The sequence below is a fragment of the Gouania willdenowi genome, chromosome 20 (genome assembly GCF_900634775.1).
Source record: "Gouania willdenowi chromosome 20, fGouWil2.1, whole genome shotgun sequence".
In the NCBI taxonomy this organism is placed as follows: Eukaryota; Metazoa; Chordata; class Actinopteri; order Blenniiformes; family Gobiesocidae; genus Gouania; species Gouania willdenowi.
The window spans coordinates 20,056,777-20,079,403 of NC_041063.1; the positions used below are offsets into that span (position 1 = coordinate 20,056,777).

General features: G+C 37.3%; 1 pseudogene; it reads left to right on the forward strand.

Moving 5' to 3' along the window:
* The first annotated feature begins 16,490 nt into the window (after positions 1-16,490).
* On the forward strand, positions 16,491-16,608 carry LOC114454606 (uncharacterized; annotated as a pseudogene).
* The last annotated feature ends 6,019 nt before the right edge of the window (positions 16,609-22,627 follow it).

Here is a 22,627-nt window from a genome sequence, read left to right on the forward strand (position 1 = left end):
AAAATGACAACAAAAATACAAAATGACTCAAAAACACACTAAATGAAAAAACATAGAGAATATAATGTCAAGAATACACCAAATGACAAAAAAACAACAACAACAAAAAAAACACACACACACACAAAACAGGACGTCAGAAATCCACGACTGCAAAATGCATAAATTAACACACAAAAGAGAACAAAATGACACAAAATAAATAAAAAACACACATATTTTACACAATTTTAAACACCAAAATTAGAAAATACATTTAAAAAAAAGCACACACTGATATGGTTGCAGAAACACACAAAGTAAATATGAGAAAAAACACAAAACAACAAGTAAAATACACAAAACAACTCCAAAAATGCTCCAAAGGACAACAGAATTACACAAAATAAATGTAACAACATACAAAAGACAGAGAAATACACAAAATCAATCCAAAAACACGCAAAAAGACAACAATAACACCTAAAAGACCAATTAAATACACAAAATACAAAAAAAATAACACAAAAAAATTAATAACACGCACACAAAAAAAAAAAAGATAGCACAAAAACTCACAAAAATAATAAAATGACACAAAAATCCATAATGCTGACGTTGTGCTATATAAATAAAGTTGAATCAAATGAATGTTGATAATGTGGCCCTCGGGTCAGACGATCTAATTTCTGGGGACACTGTGATCCAATGTTGCTGATCTCTGATGTAGCAAAGCAAAGCACACAGATCATTTCACACATTCATGTGTTTAGGGAACACATTTAATGTGCTTACACCAGCACTTCCAACAACCGGAGATGGGCTCAAATAATGCCATACATTAAATTGTACATGCATTTTTTTTTTTTTTTTTTTTTTTTAGTTGCTGTTGTTTTTAATACATTCTGGGTAAAACCCGAAAAAAACAGCCCACATTTAACAGGTGCATTGGCCAACTTTTATTGTGCACATATGCAGCTTTTTGTTTGCTTGGAACGAAGCCGATTGGCCATTGCTGCCTTTTTGTTGAGCTAAGCTAACAGTCCTTTGGCGAGCAAACTTGAAAGTGTTATTGATTATCTTTCTCTTTGCAAGTGGGCAAACCCGCACGTATCCCATTCCTTTAATGGATGATAGATCTTTGTCAGGTACACTTGGACTGAAAAGTGATACACTGCATTTTAGTTTCATCCAGTTTTTGCCCCACAGCTCCAGGCTTTGCAAAGTCGTGGCCAAAATAATGACAGAGAGAGAAGAGAGAGAGACCAGTGTTTGAATGACGGGAGAAAAGTTTGCTTTGAAGCTGATGGAAGTTTTCTAATTATTATGTTTGAAATATCAAACATAATCACTCATGTGTGCTCTAATCTGCTCACTACACCTCCTTCTGGTACAAAGCTGCAAAGCAATTTCTCCAAAGTGTATGCATGTCCATACATATAAATAAATCTAAAATACATCTTTTGTTTTGTTTTGTGAGACGAAAGCACCTGGAGAGAACCCATGCTCGTACAGGGAGAACATGCAAACTCCAAAAACCCAGGCCTTCTAACTGGGAGGTACTACCACGCTACCAAGAAATGCAATCGTCGGCTCATTGTACCACCTTGTGGTGCACACTGGTACAAGAAGACCAGAAAAATTGCTGCATTCCAGACTATTTGGGATTTCCAACTTTCTACTTGGAAAAGTGCATGGAACAGCCACCTGATGTCGGAGCTCTCACTTGGTAAAGACCTAAAAACTCTCGCCCGACTTCTTAAAGAATCGGTGTGTATTCAGAGCGGTTTTGTGCAAGACTCGGTCCAAATGGGCGCAGGATAGGTAAAAATTATCACCTTGCTTTGGCTTGGTTTGCGTTCAAAACGCGACTTCTGATCTGCTCCAAACAGCCTCTGGTGCAGTTAAATGAACTAACCACTTGAGGGGGGCGTTACTAGAATAGAGACTTCTCTAGGCAGAAAATCAGAAACCTGAAGAAGAGGCTCTCACCTATGGGTCAAAAAGAGCTTTTATGTGTGCGCAGAAAATTATTCTTTCTCTGTTTGTTCTTTGACAACATTCATCAAAGGAGCAACAACAAATTGTCATGCTTTTGGTGTTTTTAATGCCCTGTTTCGCGCTGTTGCCAGTTTTCCTGACCACCCACTCATACTTAATGTTTTTAGCGTGCAACGAGCGTGCTTGCGTTCAAAGTGAGCCTAGCTAATTGCTGTAGATTTTGATTGGAAACTCTCAGAGACCGACAGAAACAATAGCTCCAGAATTCGCCTGTTTGATCTGCTCTAGACTTAGTTTGCATGTTCACACCAACAAACAAAGCGGACTATCCAAGCAAATGAATTAAACAGCGTTTTTAACGCTCTAGGGTTTGTTGGTGTGATGTCACACATCCGTGCACATCACATTGTTTTGTTTTTATGGCTAAAAATTCTAAATTGCCATCATTGCTGGTCATATTTGCTTTTTTTTTTTTTTTTTATTAATCAAAGGCTGACTTTCTCTTCTTGCAACACTCTTGTTACTTCCTACAGGAACCGGGTGCTCAGGTTTTTCAGATATTCAGACATTTGGAATGCTTTGAAGATCAGATGTTGAAACTCAAAAATTCTAAGGATTTTGCTTGATGCAGACAACTTGTGACTACAAGCAAAGAAAGAGAGCTCTAAGTGTTCAACCTTGTCATGGTTTTTATAATTCATATTTATGGTCTCGATGATGCTACAGCTCTAGTTTTCCTCACATTTTCTCATCACAACTGTGTGACAGATGATGAAATTCATCCCGTAATAATTCTGACTGCTGCCTGCAGCTTTTGTGTATGGACTTGGTTCCAGAGGTCAGCTCCCATCTCATCTCTCATTTCCCTCCCACGTGCGGCTCCATTCGGCTAAGCATGTCCAAATGGGCTAATTCTGTGTTCAATTAGGCAGGCCAGACACAGGACATTCAACACAATGTCAATGAGATGCCAAAAAGAGTGAGCTATCATTTTGATAGACAGTTAGAGGAGGGGATAATAAGCTGGAGTATGCATGCCCCCCCCACCCCCCCCCCACCCACCAAGGCCAACGCTACAATTGAATTACATCGGTGCCTTGAGAAGTCACAGCTGATAGGACCTCATGGATTGCAAAAAGCCACCTTACAGTGACGGACTGACTGCATTATAACGCTGAGGTTCATTGTAGCTATCATGGCTCGGTCGTCTTACCAGCCATGGCCATGAGAGCCCCATAAAGAGAGCCACAAAGCACCGCAGTCGTCCTTAGGCAAATGGCCAGTGAGTGCAGAGTGGGGCGGGAGGGGCTTAAAGAGGAGAGTTAGTGGGCGAGTGGTGATTTCTCAGCCCGGGCCTGAAGCCAAGTGGCCAGTCAGTAACACGACATGCCAATAGGACGCCATCCAGCCAGCTTGCACATCAAGATAAAAGCTCTTTGGGTCACCCCAAGACCATCCACATTAACTACCATCACACACTCTAAGGTTTCCACATTTGTTGCAATCTGTGAGGAGGAAATAAAGTCATAGGTGGACACTGGGATTGTTGCCGGGGGGGGGGGTCCATCTCGAGATTTGTACCAACCACAATGTGTGTAACATATACAATAATGCAAAAAAAGATTAGTAACATGATAACATTGACTACAAATATATGCGTTGTTTTAAAACTCCTTAACGTCCACCATTCCGTATATTTCTCAAATATACAGCAGCGTGTCACAAGTATCATACACCGTTTGAAAGTTTAGAATCTTTTGTGTTTTAACCATTTAAACCATTTGAAGAAGACACACCCATCACAGCACACACAGTCAATTATTTTGTCAAACTTGGAAAAAAAAATGGCAACATAAACGAGCCAGCACCGCTCGCCTTTAAAGCAATGCCATTTTTCAAAATCTTCTTAAGACATGAAAAATATAACGAATACTTGCATTTAGTCGAAAGCAATAAAAATGCTGTAAAAAAAAATAAATAAAATGTGACGTCCTATTTACATAAATACAGCAGCTCCGCCCTGATTTCTTCTTACTTTTTTAGCTCTCTGACAGGCTGACCCTGTCATTAAAAATCATTATTTTTAGTTTAATGTTGTAAATTTATGATAAAATCAGGCCGGCGACCTCTTTCTACTTCGTTTTTGCTGCAGTACCATACATGAACTGCTGGGCGCAGTGTTGCTTCACCAGTGAAGAAGAATTGGGCAACAGAAGAAGAACCAAGTCACATGACTCGAGCACCAAAAACCACTGTGTTTTATGGCACTTAAAATACGTGTATATTGTGTTTATTATATTAAGAACTATATTTTTTTAAATAAATCTGTGAAAAGTGTAATGAAAACTTTTGACCACTAGGGAGGGCAGTGCTCACCATTCCCCCGCAAACTCCACATACGACTATAGTATTTCTGGGAGCAAGCCATCGAAACGCTATTCATCTAAAGCATTTTAAAAAAGGGGAAATAATTCTCAAAGCCTTGATTCATTTTTAGAAACAAAGCCCAGGGCTAACATTCCAGTTGTTCGTTAAAGTTGGTTGGGATTTGGTTCACATTTAGCTAACCTAAATAAATGATTATGTAAATGTTGATTCGACCTGACGGGAATAAACCAAAAAGAGAATAATCGCATTTCCAATTCTGCAAAATATCTAAATCCCTCATTCTGTTAAACAGATACTCATTAGCAACAATTCAGGGTCAAGTTATTAAAGAAGTAGCCATTTATTCAATTTCCTTCTTTTTTAAAAGTCACCTGAACACACCAGGGTTGGGGTGAATTATTATTGCAAGTGCGTACTTGATAATTAATTACAATTGTGGCGTAATTATAATTGTAACTGTAATTTTAAAAGTCTGTTACTGGCATAATCGTGATTTAAATTGTAATTGAGTTTAAATAATTGACTGTGGACTGTGTAATTGCCGTGAAAATTCTATAAAAATTGTCAACTATAATTTTACGCAAAACAAGGGAACCATGTTTATAGTTTAATGTACAGTTCAACTTCTACACATATGTAGTTAATATTTAATAAAATATGTTTCTTAACAAGTTTTCCCACATTTTACCATTTAACCAAATTGAAATTGAGAGGTACACTGACAGAAAAAAGCCTCAGACGCCCACACCGAAAATATTTAAAACTAAATTTTCATTGATTAGGAAGACTAACAAGGTACGCAAGAGAAAGAAAATAAATTAGATGATAGATAAATGTTTTTAGTGTATTTTACAGCTGATTTAGGACCTGTAGGAGATGCTAACAGAAAGCTAACACAACAGGAAGGTTAACTTTTATTAGGTTAATTATTTCAATTTCACCCTTATTAATTGAGAACGTAATTGCGTAATTGACTCTCTGAGAATAAATAATAATTGTAATTTAATGGTGATTGAGAAAAATGCCGGTCACTGTAACTGTAATTGAATTGTAATTGAACATGGGTATTAGAAAATGTAATTGTAACTGGAAAATGTAATTGACGCCAACCCTGGAACGCACCACAGAGGTTCTCGTGATACTTTCCTGTTGCAGTCGTCACTGACATACATGACATAATCATCAGCCAATTGGGTTATGATAAATGTCGTATAGTTTTAGTTTACACTATTTAGTTTTGTTTCCATCTCATCTTCTTTCCCTAATCAGACGTGATTACAGGCTATTAAACATGCTTAATGGAGTGAACTATTGCCATTAATTTCATATTTATACTTGCTGAGATTTGACATCCAGTCGTTTTCTACACTTGTTCAAGCTCGACATCAGACTGCCTGTTATACAGTGAATAATATGGTGGATATGTATGATATGTGGGTGAGGGTTTAGTCCGTGTCATATCGATATTTCCATTTCAGAAGGTAAAGTAGGTCATGTCGCCCCCACATACAGAGACAAATTATGTGTAAATGAAAAAAAAGATCAAACTAGTTTAAAGAAATACAACAAAAGCACTCCGAGAGCGTAAAACCTGCGTCAAACACCTAACCTTTCCACATATTGTCAGTTATACCAGTGATCCTATCTTGGTACCGTGATCATTCACACTGTAAAGGCTTGGAAGACATTTTTTTTGCCTTATAATAACCATAGAGTAGGTCACAATGTATGGGCACCCCATGTGTTTTTTCAGGTCCGTTTCGTGTATTTTTGTGTGTGTTCTGAAGTCATTTTGCATATTTTTTCATTTTTTTGTTTGTTTTTCAGTTATTTTCAGTGTTTTTGTTTTGTTTCAATGTATTTTGTCTTTGTCTTGTTGTTTTGAATGTTTTTTTTTTTTTTTTTTGCTGTTGTGTATTTGTTGCTTTTTTTGTGTATTTGTCAATTTGTGACTTTTTCATGTTTGTATCTGTTTTGTGTTTTTTTGCTGCTTTGTGTTTTTTTTGCTGCTTTGTGTGTTTATTCATGTTTTGTGTGTATTTTTTGAAATTTTGTGTTTTTTGTCACAGTTTTGTGTGTTTTTCTAGTCAATTTGTGTGTATTTGCTGCTCTTTTGTGATTTATTTTTATTTTTTTTGTTCCTGTTTGGAGTCAAATTGTGTCTTTCAAGTTTTGTGTGTATTCTGTAGTAATTGTGTTTTTTTTCATGTTTTGTGTGTTTTTGGAGTTAATGTGTCTTTTTCATGTTTTATTTTTTGATGCCGTTTTGTGTTTTTCTTGTCATTTTGTGTGTATTTGCTGCCGTTTTGTGGTTGTTTGTTTTGTTTTTTTGTTTCCTGTTTTGCTTGTTTTTGGATTCAATTTGTGTCTTTTTCATGTTTTGTGTGTGTTAAGTAATAATTTTGTGCGTTTTTTATTAACTGTTTTGTGCGTTCTTAGAGTCATTTTGTGTTTTTTTCATGTTTTGTCATAATTGTCTGTTTTTTTAGTACATTGGTGTTTTTCATGTTCTGTCCAAATTTTGTGGGTTTTTTGTTGTTGTTTTGTGTGTTTTTGGAGTCAATGTGTCTTTTTCATTTTGTGTGTATTTGCTGCAGTTTTTTTTTTTTTCTTTTTTTTTTTTTTTTTTTTTTTTTGGTTTTTTTTTTTTTTTTTGTTTTTCGACTTTTTTGTGTCATTTTTTGTCTTTTTTTTGTTTTGTGTGTGTTTGTGGAGTCACTATGTGCAGTTGCTTTAGGGCGCCAGATGTTGGTTGTTCCCCTGTTGTTTTTGGACACATTAGGACATTAACAAACAACCAACACAATAATTACAGACACATGTTGTCTGGCAGAGGTCCAGTGTGCGGTAACTAAAGGCTGGGGCTGATAGAGGACACTATTGTCTGCTCTTAGTGTGAAGGGCTCCTATGGTGACGGGTGCCAGCCTGGCTAGGCCGTGTCAATACAACTCATATGTTTCTTATTTATAACCTGCTCTCCTTTTTACCTAAGAGCCAGTACTGCATTATTTATGCTGCAAAGAAGACATATTGAATTTTTCCCCAACACTTCAATACGATATTACATTATACTTTAGAGCTTCTTATATTTAGATGCAACAAATCCTCCCCGTCTTAGCAGAAGTACAATTCCTTTAATTGTTTGGATAGCCCTCCTCCTTGTCCTCTAGCATGTCTAACATTAAAGTGCATAACTTATTGATCATCAACATGCCAACATTTGGACTCATGTATAGGAAACAGAGCTATATTTAGCTCTTTGCTCAGGAAGGTAATATGACCTTACCGTGTCACACCTTTCCTGGCTCAGCACCTGTCAATGTAATGTCAGGATCAGCACTTTGGAAGCAATCGTCGAGCCTTTTCACATGCACATGCACGTGCACAGCATGAGGCTGAGCCCGTTCCGCCGCGTAAGGGTGGAGCAGTGATTTTAAAAGTGAGGGTGTTCTAAGGTTAGGGCAACTCCCAATTTAGTTTATTCAATTATTTACTAAAACCATGATCAATCTGTTATTACGTCAGTGATACTCAACATGCGGCTCTTTGTGTCTTGATTTTAATTATTATTCCCCCAAAAAATCTTAAAATGGGAGAACTTTTTAACCCCATTTTACCTTTTTATTTGGCCATTTTGCAACTTCCTTTGTCCCTTTTTTGTCCCTTTTCCCAAAAACTTTATTTTTGCTACCCTTTGCCAAAAAATATCTCTTTTATTTATTTTATTTTTTTTTATTATCCAATTTTTGTCAGTGCTTTACCATTTTTTTTGCAACTTTTCATCCAAATAAGCTACCTTTTGCCCACTTAATAACACTTGTTTCCTTTTTTCTATACATTTTGTCTATATTTGTTCCACATTTTGGCCCTTTGTCACTATTATTTACATTTTGCTCATTAAAGCAACCTTTAGCCATTTCATACCATCTATTTCCTCTTCTTTTTATCATATTTATTTATTTATTTTTTTGCCATTCTTGACTGCTTATAGCCCATTTTAGTCATTTTTCATTCTTTTCTTGCCCAGTTTTTGCCACTTTTGGACCTGTTACTCATTTTTTTTGTTACTTTACTCACTGTTAACTCTTTGTTTACCTTCTTCGTCAAATGGCTGAATGTGATTCAATCTAACTGGACCAATATGTTTTCAACAATGAACCCCTTTGTAAAAAATGAGGGGGATTCATTTTGGTTTTCATGAAAGTGCGGGTGTCGCCTCCCCCACGGGTGCGACGCGCCTGCCTCCGTGTGTTTACAAGCAGCACCTTGTCTTCTAACGTCCTCTAATCCGACGCCTCTCCGACTGTCGGGCCGGCCGTGATAAGAACGTGTCAATTGAAGATTTATTGGAAACGGAATAGAAAAGGTTGTGCAGCAAATACGTGCAATGATGCTCTTTGGCACATGCTATACATCATCACGCCTTCAATCGCTTGTTGGTTATATGTTGACGCTGCCTAGCGCTCTATGTTTGATGTGTGACCTTGGTGGAGTTTCAGTGTATTCCTTTAACGCATGCTTATCAGTTCCAGTATTCAGTCTGCTCACCTTCATATTCATAAATATGAGATGTAGCCACGATGAAGCAGTATCCATTGAACGCTAATGGCCTTGCAGTCAAAGTCTCAGTAATGTGTTGTATGTGTTTAGTGATGAAACCATCAATCTGTTGCTGGCTTTTACAACAACAACAAACCACATGTACATGGTTTATTCTACCTGAAAACCCTTGGTCACACTTTACTTGATGTTTTACACATAAGGGTGACGCTACGCTGTCATTAGCATTAATAAGGTGTCACGAAGGCTGCTAAATTATGACACCGTTTTTATATCAAGATTTTCTGGCGACCCTAAAGACATTTTTTCTCAGTATTTGTTGGTTATACTGTCTTGGGTCAATGTTGTGACGCCTAAACATTCTGTCCAACTATATTTATTTTAGTTAAAAAAGGGTTAAATTCATAAAAATACACCAAATATGTAGTAACATAGTATGTGCTCAATTAGACTTTTTTTTTTTTTTGTTAATGTTACTTACTAAATTATTTATGTAATTTATTCTGTTATTCAAAGTGTCAAAATATTATATTGTTTTGAAAAAAAAACTTTAAAATTACTCTAAATCAACTAAAATTAATATATGCCATATTTTAGTTATATTATAGTCCTGCATGCCATTTCAAAGTATTTCTATTTTTAATTCCATCATAATAATCATGCAAACCTTGCCCGGTTTTATGAAATATCGTAAGATTAAATTCGTATACATCATTGACCAAATACTGGGTAGCCAGGATTAGTGAAAATTTGTGCCAGCATTTTTTTTCAACTGCATTTTATCATTATCATTATTATTATTGTTAACTACAAAGTGAAAGTATATGAAATATCTTTTTATTATATCAGGTACATATAGTGTCGGCATCATACGTCAATAAATCATTGAAAATGATTGTTTTTTAATCACCTTGATTGTGACCATTTCCAAACAGCATGAGCCATTATTTAATTCAACATGCAGCATGGAGCCATACATAAGTTCCTGCAAAACAGGAAATCAATCAGGAGTCTCCACAACAACACAGTCAATGTGGAGTAAAGAATACATTTACAATCAACCAATAAAAATGACTGATTACAATCAGCACATACTGTACATTAATACCACACCGCCTTCAAACATGTACTTGCTGAATTTCACCTTTGAATGATATTGTCACAGAAATAATTCAGTATACAGTAATAATGAAAAATTAATAATAAATTCAATATATCAAGAAAATACAGAGTATGTAATGTAAAAATATATTAGAAAATATTGAGAATTAAAACTAATTTAAGTGACACAGATGACTCAAATAAATTAGATCTTTTTCAATGAGTGACTCAGAAACTTAATTGAGTAACAAATAATAACTAGGAGCTTTTTTTTTGCGTTATTGCCGTTGCTAAAGGTTATAGAGTCGCTAAGAGCATTTCTTGTCGTGAGGAAACAATGCTAATTGCTTCCTCGCTGGACAATTAGCGTAGGATCGGCTAATTTAATTATCATCCAGGCAGTACCTTTAATTAGTTCTCCAGTAATGATGATTATAAATGAGAATCAATACTGTGTTTCAGTACTGTACCTCGGAAAAATGGTGCAGTAATAGAGCCGTGTCGTCGGAGCTGGAGGGAAACAGGAAAGATTCATGAAATCTCAAACTGTTTGCGGTGATAATTTTAGTACCAGAAAATAGTACGACTGAGAAGAAGGTGCAAACACACACGTGGAGATCATTGCTGCAGTAAATGTGGACAAAAAAAAAGGCTCCAGTTGTTTGTGTGAGAGAGAAAAAAAGCTGGATGTGCGTTCGTCTGGACACACACACACGCGTGCGATTAGCCGCGCGTAGGCACATCCACAAACATTTCTCCACTGCGGGAGGAATAAAGATGATCTATCTATCTATCTGCTTGTAATTCATCTATTGTATTTATTTGTTTCCTTTACTTACACCTCCAATTCTGCTGCTTCACATTTTTATTTTTACTTCCATGCACTCATGTTCACCCTCCATGTTCAACACAAAATGTACAAAACCCTCATTTACACACGTACACTAATCATTGCTGCATCACTAAAGGATTTGGGGAAGCACCCTTTAAGTGAGGATTTAGTGAATCTGTCCCTGAGTGTTTATTTTGCTCAGTTGTGTTATTGGTATATTTAGTTTCATGTACTGGAACATAAAAGTTTAGTTTTGGCCCGCGGACCTCCACTGCGATTCATTTTTGACCATATTAGGGCACCCTTGCCCTAACCAGTGCTCCCTGGACATTCAGAAGCATTTCATCCAGCTGGTTCATAATCAGGCAATTAACAGCAACGCGTTACTTCCTGTTTCATTCTAGAAGAAATGCCTCAAATCCAATCTTTACTTCTGCACCTTTTGCTTCTGCTCTTATACTTTGCAGGACTCAAATGAGTCCACGTCTGACATTTTTCTCTCAGCGACAGTTATGGAGCCATTTGTTCTGTTTTGCTTTGTTTTTCCAGGTCATAGGAGATAAAATATTGAATGTGTCGAGCCCCCCTGAAAGGATATTGGAATATTTAATGAAAGAAAGCTCATCTGCCAAGAATAGCAGGAGGTGATCTATTTGCACACATAATGGCCCAGATAACTGTCACCAAACCTTCCTGGCAGGGAGTAGAAACACAAAAGTGGCTCCTAAGTGCAGGAGGGAAACACATTCAATCAGTCATATTGACATTGCCAAAAACAACAACTAAGAATTATTGCTGTGACGTACTATTTTAAGTTTAAAATGCAGCTGCAGGAGGGAAAAGTTGAGCCTAAAAAGAAAGTTAAAGCAAAAAAAAAAAAAAGCTCATTTCCTTCCAAAAGACAGAGTTAGTGTAAAGAGAAAGAAAATACTTTAAATAGACAAAAGTATTTACCCAGAGGCCAAATTTGTGGGACACGTTTGGGGAAATCGAAAATTGAACCTATGATGAAAATGGCAGACGTCACATCTTTTTAAGTGACACAACTTGCACTATCGGTGGCTGCCAAAGACTTCTTTTTTTGCCCCACTGTATTATATTCATAATCATAATTTCAGTCTTCAGTACTTTAGTAATGCTCTGTGTTTTCAAATTGTAAGAAAGAAAGAAAGAAAGAAAGAAAGAAAGAAAGAAAGAAAGAAAGAAAGAAAGAAAGAAAGAAAGAAAGAAAGAAAGAAAGAAAGAAAGAAAGAAAGAAAGAAAGAAAGAAAGAAAGAAAGGAAACCCATATTTTAAATATTGTATTTTTTTGTCATTATGGTTATTATTATTATTATTTTACCAATTCATTATTATTACTGTCAGAGTAATACACACACGCACTTGTAGCTGAGTTTGGGTTCTGACTTCCTATACGTGTGTGTGTGTGTGTGTGTGTGTGTGTGTGTTGTTTATCTGGAAGCTACAGGTTCACTGACCTGAAACGCAGAGGTTATTTCACTCTGACCTCACATTCTTGAACTCTATTGTTATCAATGGCCAAACACTAAAGAACTTTAATGTGGTCCTGGAGGATGGCTGCACAGCTCAAACCTGATAAAGTCCCTGTGATATCAGCCACGGCCCCTATATAAGAGCTTTCTGCTACATCTAACCTCTGAATAACAAAGGGAGGATGCCTGCTGCTGTCAGTCTGCACCTTATTTGTGATGCACTTCCGTGCCTCAATAAGCAGCCGATCCCAGAGCACTCCATAAATTGGACAATCAGTAATGGTATTTGATGGCATTAGGAGAGCAGATGAAAGGAAGGACGCTTTAGTTATCAACAGGATAATGGGGGCTGCTGCCGTGCACTTTGTGTCCAATGAAATGGGACTCGGTTAATTATCCTTGCCATTAATTGGACCACCACATCAAGGAGAAAGGGGTTACTCTTCATTGATGAGATACCACTGTCATTGCACTGCTGTGAAATAAGAGCCGTCTTGTTTGTTTGTGCGATTCAAAGGAGTGCACTTGGAAAAAATTAGCTTTTCCAGATCTAAGGTGGAGCAGGAGCATAAATTACAGTGGTGTATGTCCACAATTACTCATTAAATATGCATGGTGTTCATACCACCTGATGGCCATTATATACAGCAAAGACATATTTGGGCCTCACATTAAAAGTAGGCTGAACCTGTTATTTACATGGAGATATGTATATAATGTCAATTAAAATTAGGTTGGTGGAAAGGGAAATTGTGTATGGGTAGCGATTGATGAGGAAATGTATTGTAGGACATCATCGGCAAAAGTTTAATTCGGAACATTCCTATAATGCAGTGGTTCCCAATCGTTTTTGTCCCGTGTACCATAACCGGAGTTAGCAGGGGGGCATACATTTTTATTAATTTTCCTAAATTAATAACATATTACTGACAGTTTCATGTCACAGATGTTACAGATGTTACTTCTACCTCAGGTGTGTAGCATACGTTTTCAATGAAATGGTTCAAAACTTTTGAGACTTTAGGTTGGTTTTTCTTCTGTTGCACAATTCTAATCATGTTACTAATGTTACTAATATTTTTTTGCATTACTGTAAATGTTGCACACATTGTTGTTGGTGCGAACCTCGAGAATATATAGTTAATTCTAATAAGGCAAGAATCTCAAACTCCACCTATGCCGTGTACCCCCTTTGCATTTTTGTCAAATCATGTGTACCCCCTCTTCATATCATGTACCCTCTCCATGATTGCATCAGTCTACGGGATTTCACATATCAATAAACGAAGTGGAGATGAAAACAAACTTTTCGAGCGGCAGTTTGAACCTTTTTACATCTTGATATGAATTTATTAATCAATGAGGCCTAAACTATGGATTCATCAGATAATAATCGTTGAACAGCTTTAAAGGAGTATGTTCTTTGTTTAGGGTCAATATAAAACCTGGATATTTCCTGTAAAAAAAAAAATGGATGATTAAGTTTCTGATTGTATTTTTAAATTCATTCACCTCCTACTGTCCAAGCACCAAACCATCCTTCTCAATCAGCTAAACCAGCGTGAAGAATAAATTGCAGCCGAGTGAATTCCCAACAAAACATGACGCATGTTTGAAATGATGCTGTGCAGTTTCCTAAAGTTTTGTCTTCCATAGTTGTAGAGAAATGAGATAATGTCCTAATGGGAGTCCGCGTGTGATGGACAGACATAGTAATTATGCTAATGAAAAGCTCTTGTGGGACTGCAGCTCTTTTGTTGTGAACCTACTGATGTGTAGATATATGCGCTGCCCCCAGCGGGATGCCAGACGTGGGAGAATAATTTGTTTTTATTATCGGCTACCAAACAGGAGTAATAAAGGTGCGAGTGCGTCAAAGTCTGCCTTTATGTCTTTGTTTTATGAGATAACACCCGGTACACAGTTACACAGCTCAATAAAGACAAAGGGGAAACTTAATGTATGATAAGGAGTTTGTGAGAAACTGCAGGATGTCGCAACCACACCACATTTAATGTTTGTCAAATTCTACGAGAGCCCAACATCACAGATTAGTTTTCTCATACTCGGATATAAACCATGCTGCCAAAGCTAAAGTCACAGTATACTGTATATATATATATATATATATATATATATATATATATATATATATATATATATATATATATATATATATATACTGTATATGAGTTTGGCTGCATGACAGAATCCCATTGAAGATGATGGAGGCAACCATCAGCTGCAGGAAAGATAAGGCAAGCTAATTTAGGATTTCCTACAACACCAAAACGACCGTATTATTTGATGGATTTAAAACATCCACAAAGCCAGCGACATATCTAAGCTCTGATTGGATTGGCTCACAATGAAAGAAAGTCATCATAATTAAAATGAGTTGTCTAATGGAAAGCAATAATGTAGAGTTTTTTCAATCCAATAAAGAAGAACTGAGGGTTTGTGTTTCTGAAAGTCCGTTTATAACTTCAGCAAAATAGTGGAGTCATTTCTAACAAATTAGCTCCAACATTTTGAAGTAAACAGAGTTATTGTTTTTCATGTTAAATAAATATTGTATTGATACTCAAGCTTTTTCATTTTATCTAATAGAGGGTTCAGACCAAAGCTCTTTTTTTGGCAAAACAGAAAACATCCGTAGATTAATGATAAAAGAACAAAATGTTGTGGTTTTTGTGTCTTTCTTATAGTTTTGTGCATTTTAGTGGTCATCTTGTGTGTTTAAGTTCTCATTTTGTGTTTTTTCTGTTGTCAGTTTTTGTGTTTCAGGAGTTGTTTTGTCTTTTTCAGCACTTTTGTAGATGTTTTTTCTATTTTTGGCTCATTTTGCAAATTTTTGCTGACATTTTGTGTAATACGCTTATCATTTTGTGTAATTTGATGTGTTTTTGTCATCTTGTGTGTATCCCTGTCAGGTGTGTTTTTGTTGCCATTTAGTGCGTTTAGTGATTTGAGTTGTTTTGTGCAGTTTTGTAGTCTTTTTGTGTATTCGTGTTGTCATATTTTGTATGTCTGGATTCACTTTTGTGTCATTTTGTGTATATATTTTGCAGGTCACATATGATGAAATTGGCTACTAAGTCTGGCTACTTACTGTATTTGTATCTTGTTTTTTTTTAGTTTATATTGATTATCATGATTATGGTTCTAGGATTCTGTGTATGTGCGCAATGGGGGAGAGATTTGGCTCAGATTGCGTTCGGCATCAATGTCTGATCACTAGCAGTGTGACTCTGAAGTGCTGTATGTTTGAAAACAGGTTTATGTTTTAAAATCTACAAATGTTCAAACTTTGAGAGTTTAAACAAGAGAGAAATGTTAATTCTTGTCTGAGAAAAGTGTATAAAGTGTGTGGTGAGGGGTTTTACAGCCTTAAAACATGTATAATAATTGTAAAAAATAAAGCTGACTACTTCGCGAATTTTGCCTATTGCGGGTTATTTTTAGAACGTAACCCCGCAATAAACGAGGGATTACTGTATATCGTGGTTTTGTACTAACCTCTATAATCTGAACAAGCCGTTGGTAGTAGAATTTCCAGGGGGAAAAATACTTATGTTCTTGGCGTAGCTGGGCTGCGGAAGTCATCAGGGCAATATGCTAAATGGGCGGGGCAGGTTACCAGGGCTCCTCCTGTTGGACTGCGCAGACTCTGGCTCCAAATCAAATTTGCAAGTTGGAAGTGCCAGTATTTTGGCTTCAAGAACGTTGAGTGGGAATAGCTACAGTTTGCCCCTTTGTTGCTGTTTATTTTTTATTTATTTTTTTTTTTTTTTTGTTTGGTTTTTTTGTTTTCCTGTTTTACTTTTTATTTTGCTCGTGAGATTTTTTTTATTATTTTGTTTTACCTCCTTTGGAAACGATTGCACGTTTTGTTTCCAAAGCAGTTGTCCTTTTTAAAGATGCAATCAATATTTAATCATCAGACATAAAATAAAGTTTAGGTGTTAAATGTTATTCATGATGCAGGGGAAGTTTACAGTTTTGAGCAATCCTTTGCAACTTTCTCCATTTTTATGCCTTCCCACAACATTAGAGTTTAACTGGTCAGTCCTTTGAACCCAACTATAGAGAAGTCACACAAGTAATATATGACAGTTTGTGTGCTACAACATGATTATGTGGCCACACCAGCCTGTCATTGCCCGATCCCGTTAGATCTTGGAAGCTAAGCAGGTCTGGGCCTGGTTAGTAGTTGGATGGGAGACCACTGAGAATTCCAGGTGCCACAGTGGGGTGGCAGTCACCCAGTGGTATCTGTCATTGTGCCCTTGGGCAAGGCACTTCACCTACATTGCCTAGTATGAATGTAGTGTGTGAGTGAGTGTTGGTGGTGGTCGGAGGGGCCGATGGCGCACTATGGCAGCCTCGCTTCCGTCAGTCTGCCCCAGGGCAGCTGTGGCTACAATAGTAGTTTACCACCACTAAGTGTGGAGTGAAAGAATAATGCCTTAATTCTGTAAAGCGTCTATGATAAAGCGCGATATAAAATTGATGCATTATTGTTATTATTAGTGCTTTTGTAAAAGAGTGGAAGAGATTATTTGGATCTCAGGAAGAGGGAGAGAAAGCTAGTAATGTAAAGATTCTACGAGAAAAATACAGATTTATAGAGTAATATACAGAGATTGCTCTGATAGTAAGTTTAAAGATGCTACTTTGGATTCAAACAAAAGCTGACCCTTCTTTAACATGTGGAGATGAGCATTCAGTAGGAACAGCCGTCCCTCATGACGGTAAGTAATTAGACATTTATTTGAAGGTGATCCCAGCTCTGTGGCTCCCGTGTTGATCAGCGGGTCTAATTCTTTCTGTGGCAATAACATGGAAAACCGGCTACGTGATGGTTTTATTAATCAGTCAGAGCGTTTTTCTTTGCTTGGGTATTTGACAACCAAATGGAATGTTTAAATGGAAGCGAGTCATCCTGTAATCACAGGCTGGATGGTCACATCCTTCCTGTTGTTCATGTGTCAAAATGCTTTCTGGTACGTTGCACGACGAGAAATTGCTGGCGGCGATGAGTGGGGCAGTTTGGAGGACGTCTCTCGCACCAGACCGGGTGAGGCGGCGCCAATGGGAGGGAGATGGTGAAGCACTTTGGATAAAAGTGGGAGAAAGTGTGGCGGCTTTTTGCAGTTTTGACATTTTGTATGGCGAAGCTGAAATCCAAGGGGCTGCTGCTTTTCCTCGATAAGAAGAAGACAGCCAAACCTTGCTTTTATTGGCAGCATTTTTACATGTATTTCTGTGGAAGTTGGGCTCTGAATATCACAAAAATATTGAAAATAACTACATTTGAGACATGCACACAAGTAAAGTATAATGTTTATATTTCAATTGCTTACATCCATGCAAAAATACTTCTAGGTTCTCCTAATGTCGATCAGCACTTTAGGGGATCAGTACGTCAACAATGGTTTGTCCTTCATCCACTAATTCTACATCAAAATCTGATGCAAAAACATATATTTTTAATTATTCAGATAAAAGTACATTGAATCCTTAAATAACTATATTCAGTATGTCTGCAGCAAATTACCAAGTTGCACCTTTTCTTTTCTCAGTTTTGTGCTCTTGGATGAATTATTGAAGATCAGGTCAGAAGAAAAGTAATGTGGTATTAGAGAAGGTCAGAGGAAACTGTAGAGTAGAGGCCCGTGAGCCGATTGACTAATGACTAATATCTGTTTTTCTATACTAGTTCTGATGTTTCATATAGTTCTGGTTCTCTGATGCTTTAAAGTTGTATGCATGTAATTGTTTTGTTGTGATCACTCCAGGATTCCCGTCTTGCCTGGATGAAACAAAACACCATCTGAAACATCAAAATCAGTCCTGTGTACTCCTTTCACCCCTTGTGATATCATTTCTACCCCCTTTTCATATCATAAGTAGCCTCTCAATAATTTAAGATGTTTTTTCATTTGTAGAGCAGCGGCCTAAATGTGTCTTGAAAATTGGTTCCCTGAGGCTTAATCTACAAATTCAAAACAACGAGTGGAATTTAAAGTGGAATTTAGTTAAATTACAACTTTTATGTGATTTATTCAACAGTAGTAAATACAGTCTCCTTTGTATAATGTAGCTAATTCATGTCTCGTATTGTCAGAAGTGTGATAAAATGGCCTCTAGGAACATTTCCTGATTATTTCTAAAATAGACAAGGTTTTTCAGGAAATTTTTTATCTCCCGACATGTTTCGAGTAGAACTATGTTCTCGCTGGAACTATTACATGGAATTCAAAGTGAAACTTCAAAGTAAACATCAAAGGCGATCAGCAGAACTCTGAAGAAACTGGCAGTTGACAGTCGAAACATTTCGGGAGATAAAGAATTCCTAAAAAACCTTGTCTGAATAAACAAAACTTAAAATTAACACACTGTTCAAAAAGCAGCAAAATTAATCTTACTGGAACAATTACATGGAAGTCAATTGAAACTTCAAAGGTGATCAGCAGAAGTCCTCTGAGGAAGACTAGCAGTTGACAGACAAAACATGTCAGGAGATAACTATTTCCCAAAAAACCTTGTCTGAGTAAACAAAACCTCAACATAACACTGTTCAAAAGGAAGACAAAATTAAGTCGCTGGAACTATTTTTAAAATAATTGCTAAATCTTTCCGAGTACCCCCTTGCAATGTACTGTTTCGGAACCACTAATCTTAAACTCAATGAAGATTCACCATGATTGCAATGAACAAGCTGAAGGCAAACAGTTAAGTTAAATAGATCCACAGTTTGGAGATTAGTCCATCCCACAATAGAACTACTGCACACATATGGTCATACAATCTTCTAAGAATGGAAGTCTCATCGGATCTTTTCTGCACTCAGTCGGTCCGAGATCGTTGATGTTTTAGCTCATCCTGTCAGAAAAAAAGCTAAAATGCCGGAATACATTTATAGAGCGGTCGATACATCCATCACCTCGGTTGCAATATTTACCAAACTTGATGTTTACTTTTCCTGTGCGATTTCAGTCTGTGCGAAGGGGAAATAGTTTAATGTGTCCCAGTTCTGTGCAGCCATACTCACAGTGTGTGTGTATGTGTGTGTGTGTGTGTGTGTGTGTGTACCTTTGAGCAACAGAAAAATACAGGGAGTGCATATCTTATTGTAGAGAAATGAAGGCTGCAGGTGACACCTCAATGCACCTCCATATCATTTTATTGGAATGTATCTTAATATCTGCCACCATCCTGTCTGTATGTCAGTCCGTCCAACAGCAGATTGAAGACAAACAGCTTTAGCATCACTTTTGCGATCTTTGTTCTTTGGATTAAGAAAAAGTATTGGAGCTGCTTCTCAGCTTGTAAACTGTTAAAAGGGGAGGTATATGACAGAATAACTTTCTAATGATTTTGCTTCAGTGATAAACATCCCTTCAGCCTCATTCAGAGGGCCTAAGTTTCCTCCCTCCCTTGTTATTCCACATTTTGTCAAAAGTCAGCTCAACACGGGCAAGTTCGATTTTGCCCAGCAGTTGACGTCACACGCTGAAACTCCTCCTTCTGACAATCATCTCTCCTCCTAACATGGACATAATACACGTCTCTCCAGAATGCAAGCTCCTCCCTCTCCAACATCTAAAAGCTAAAACAAACACTGCGGTTCAATATAGAATATATTTTATACTTTTTTCCCATACATATAAATGCAAACTCGACTACTGAAACGCCCAAACTGCACTACTTTGAGAGTGTGTGCATAGCAAAAAATAATCGCGAGTGATCGCTGTTGTGTGGAGTCAGCGTCTACAGATGTTTTGAGAATTGCTCTGAAAGTGGCTTTTCAGAGGCTAAAACTCCAGAAAACAGGCAAGTTTGAGGAAAAAAAAAAAAACTCAAATACTATGTTGTTGTGGTTTTTAGAACAAATGGAGATGGGTGAAAAAAAAGCATCATACTGGACCTTAAACCTCAAACTTCGGTGCAAATACAGCTGCTGTTTGGAAAATCGACAATTCTTCTTCACATTGTTCTATTATTTTAGTTAAATGTGTTTGTCACTGCTCGTACAGTGTGTATATTTAGATACACACGCTCATGTCAATCTGCTAAACAGCATTTTCTTTATGTCTCATACCTTACAGTAGTGGTTTTCAAACCTTTTGGGGTATTCCACACTTTGAACAAAGGTGAACTTTCAAGCCCTACCAGCGAGCACTGACCCCCAAAAATCCTGCTAAATAATACACTTTCAAATTTACAGGGAACAAGTAGCAACATAATTCATAGAAAATCAAGCACGAAATAAAAGTTATCTGCTGCACGAAAACAAAATTAAAAGTGCAGTAGTCAAAAATAGTTTTTGCAATATGTGCAAAAAAAAAAAAAGGAAATTCAGTGCACATATAAAATTAATTAACAGGGTAACAGGCTGTGTAGTTAGGTGTTGAAGTGCACAAATATGGCGAGCAACTGTGATGAGAGCTGCGTGCAAGGATATCTGTTCATTGACGGGAGGATGTGCCGAGGATCAGCAGCTGACGGCGCCGAGAAGAAAAGGAAAAAACTCAACATTTAGCCACAAGGAAGTAAGAGGGAAAAATGGAGTCACATGAAATTGAAAATATCCTCCTGTTTGTGGCGTCCCACCTGTCATGTCTCCATTCCCCACCAGGGGGGCGCGTCACACACTACACTGTGTTACAGGGATGCGTACGCCCCAGTCTACTCGCTATGCTAATGAAGTAAGCTGCCAGATAAAATGGTCACCAGCTAGGATCTCAGCACCAGGAGAAGTTTTCCAAACTTTTTTTGCTACCAATATCAGTCAATAGCAAGTCACCCAGAGCTGAGACTGTGTTGGTCCCCACGGGTTACTCCTCAGTGTGCTGCAGGATTTCTGCTTCCCTCACTCTCTTTTAAATACTTCCACAGATCAGACGTTGACGTTTTTTCTCTAACTTTGTTTGCAAATTGAACAAATGCAATTATAAAGCGGCTGGTGTTGCTTTTGTTTACCACTAAACTGCCTCATTAGTATTACAGCAAGTATGCAAACCTCTGTATCATGTATCGATGGATAACCTCGTGTGAAATAAACATTTTTGGCAATAAATGACAGAGTGAAAGAGTCAGTATTTTGTCAGTCTTTTTGTTTGGGTGCTTACTTGATAGTTGGTTGTCGACTAACTAACTAATCATTTATTATTATCCTCCGCCACAAAGTGAACAAAGTGGAAAAAGGGGGATTTAGGTTTGAGCTCCGTCCGTGCGTGCTTCCGTCCGAGTTAAAGGGCACAGCTTTTCTCAGAAACCCTTTAAGATACGATAACTAAATTTGGTGTGTGGCTTCAGGGTATCAGCACCTTGATGGAGTTTGAAAATTAGAAGTGCATAATTATTTTTTTCCAAAGTTATTGCCCTTTTTCCATTTTTTTTTTTACTCTGTTTAAGGTATCTTCAAAGGGGACAGCTTTTCTCAGAAACCGTTTAAAATACAATAACCAAATTCGGTGTGTGGCATCAGGGTATCAATACCTTGATGGAGTTTAATCTGTTTGGTTGCTTATGATGTGATGCATTTCATTGTTGTCTATACATTGGGTGTAGAAATATAACAACATTTTAAATTGTACTTAAGTACAAGTACAATTACTGATTTAGAAACATACTCAAAAAAGTACAAGTACCCATTAAAAGCAACTCAATTACAGTAATGTGAGTAATTATAATCAATTACTTTCACCTCTGGGAAGACAGTAGTGTAATAATCAAATCCATTAAGGTAACACAAGCACTTCAGTTTGATACAGCATTATTAGCAAGGCTAGACGGGGAGTCATTACTCTGATAATATATTTGTCAGTCACTGCTCTTATGATAACAGTGGGAGGAAGAAATGATCTACCGCATGTTCAGGGTCTTTTTGTGAATGTTCTAGTAATCTGATGAAGCTTTCTAATTTGTTGAAGCCAATAGAGGGTGATGGATCCTATCTCTAATCGGCAGGCCAAGCCATGGAGCCCCCAAAGGAGCCTGAAGGTCGTCCAATAGTTGCAGTTTGTAGCTTTTCTAAAACTTGTCCAGCCTGTCCACCTGAGCCATTGATCGAGGAGCGTGTCGTTAATCGTGCACAAAGACAAACTTCTCTGGATTCGCTGCGTGTTGGATGGAAAGGGTTTCATTAAAGTGCATCAACAGACTGTGAGTGTAGTGGGTAAATCTGTGATTATAGGTGATGGGTCTGAATGGGGGAGGAAAGGTGGTGGCATTAGAGTCAATGTTCATACAGAACAGCAGAAA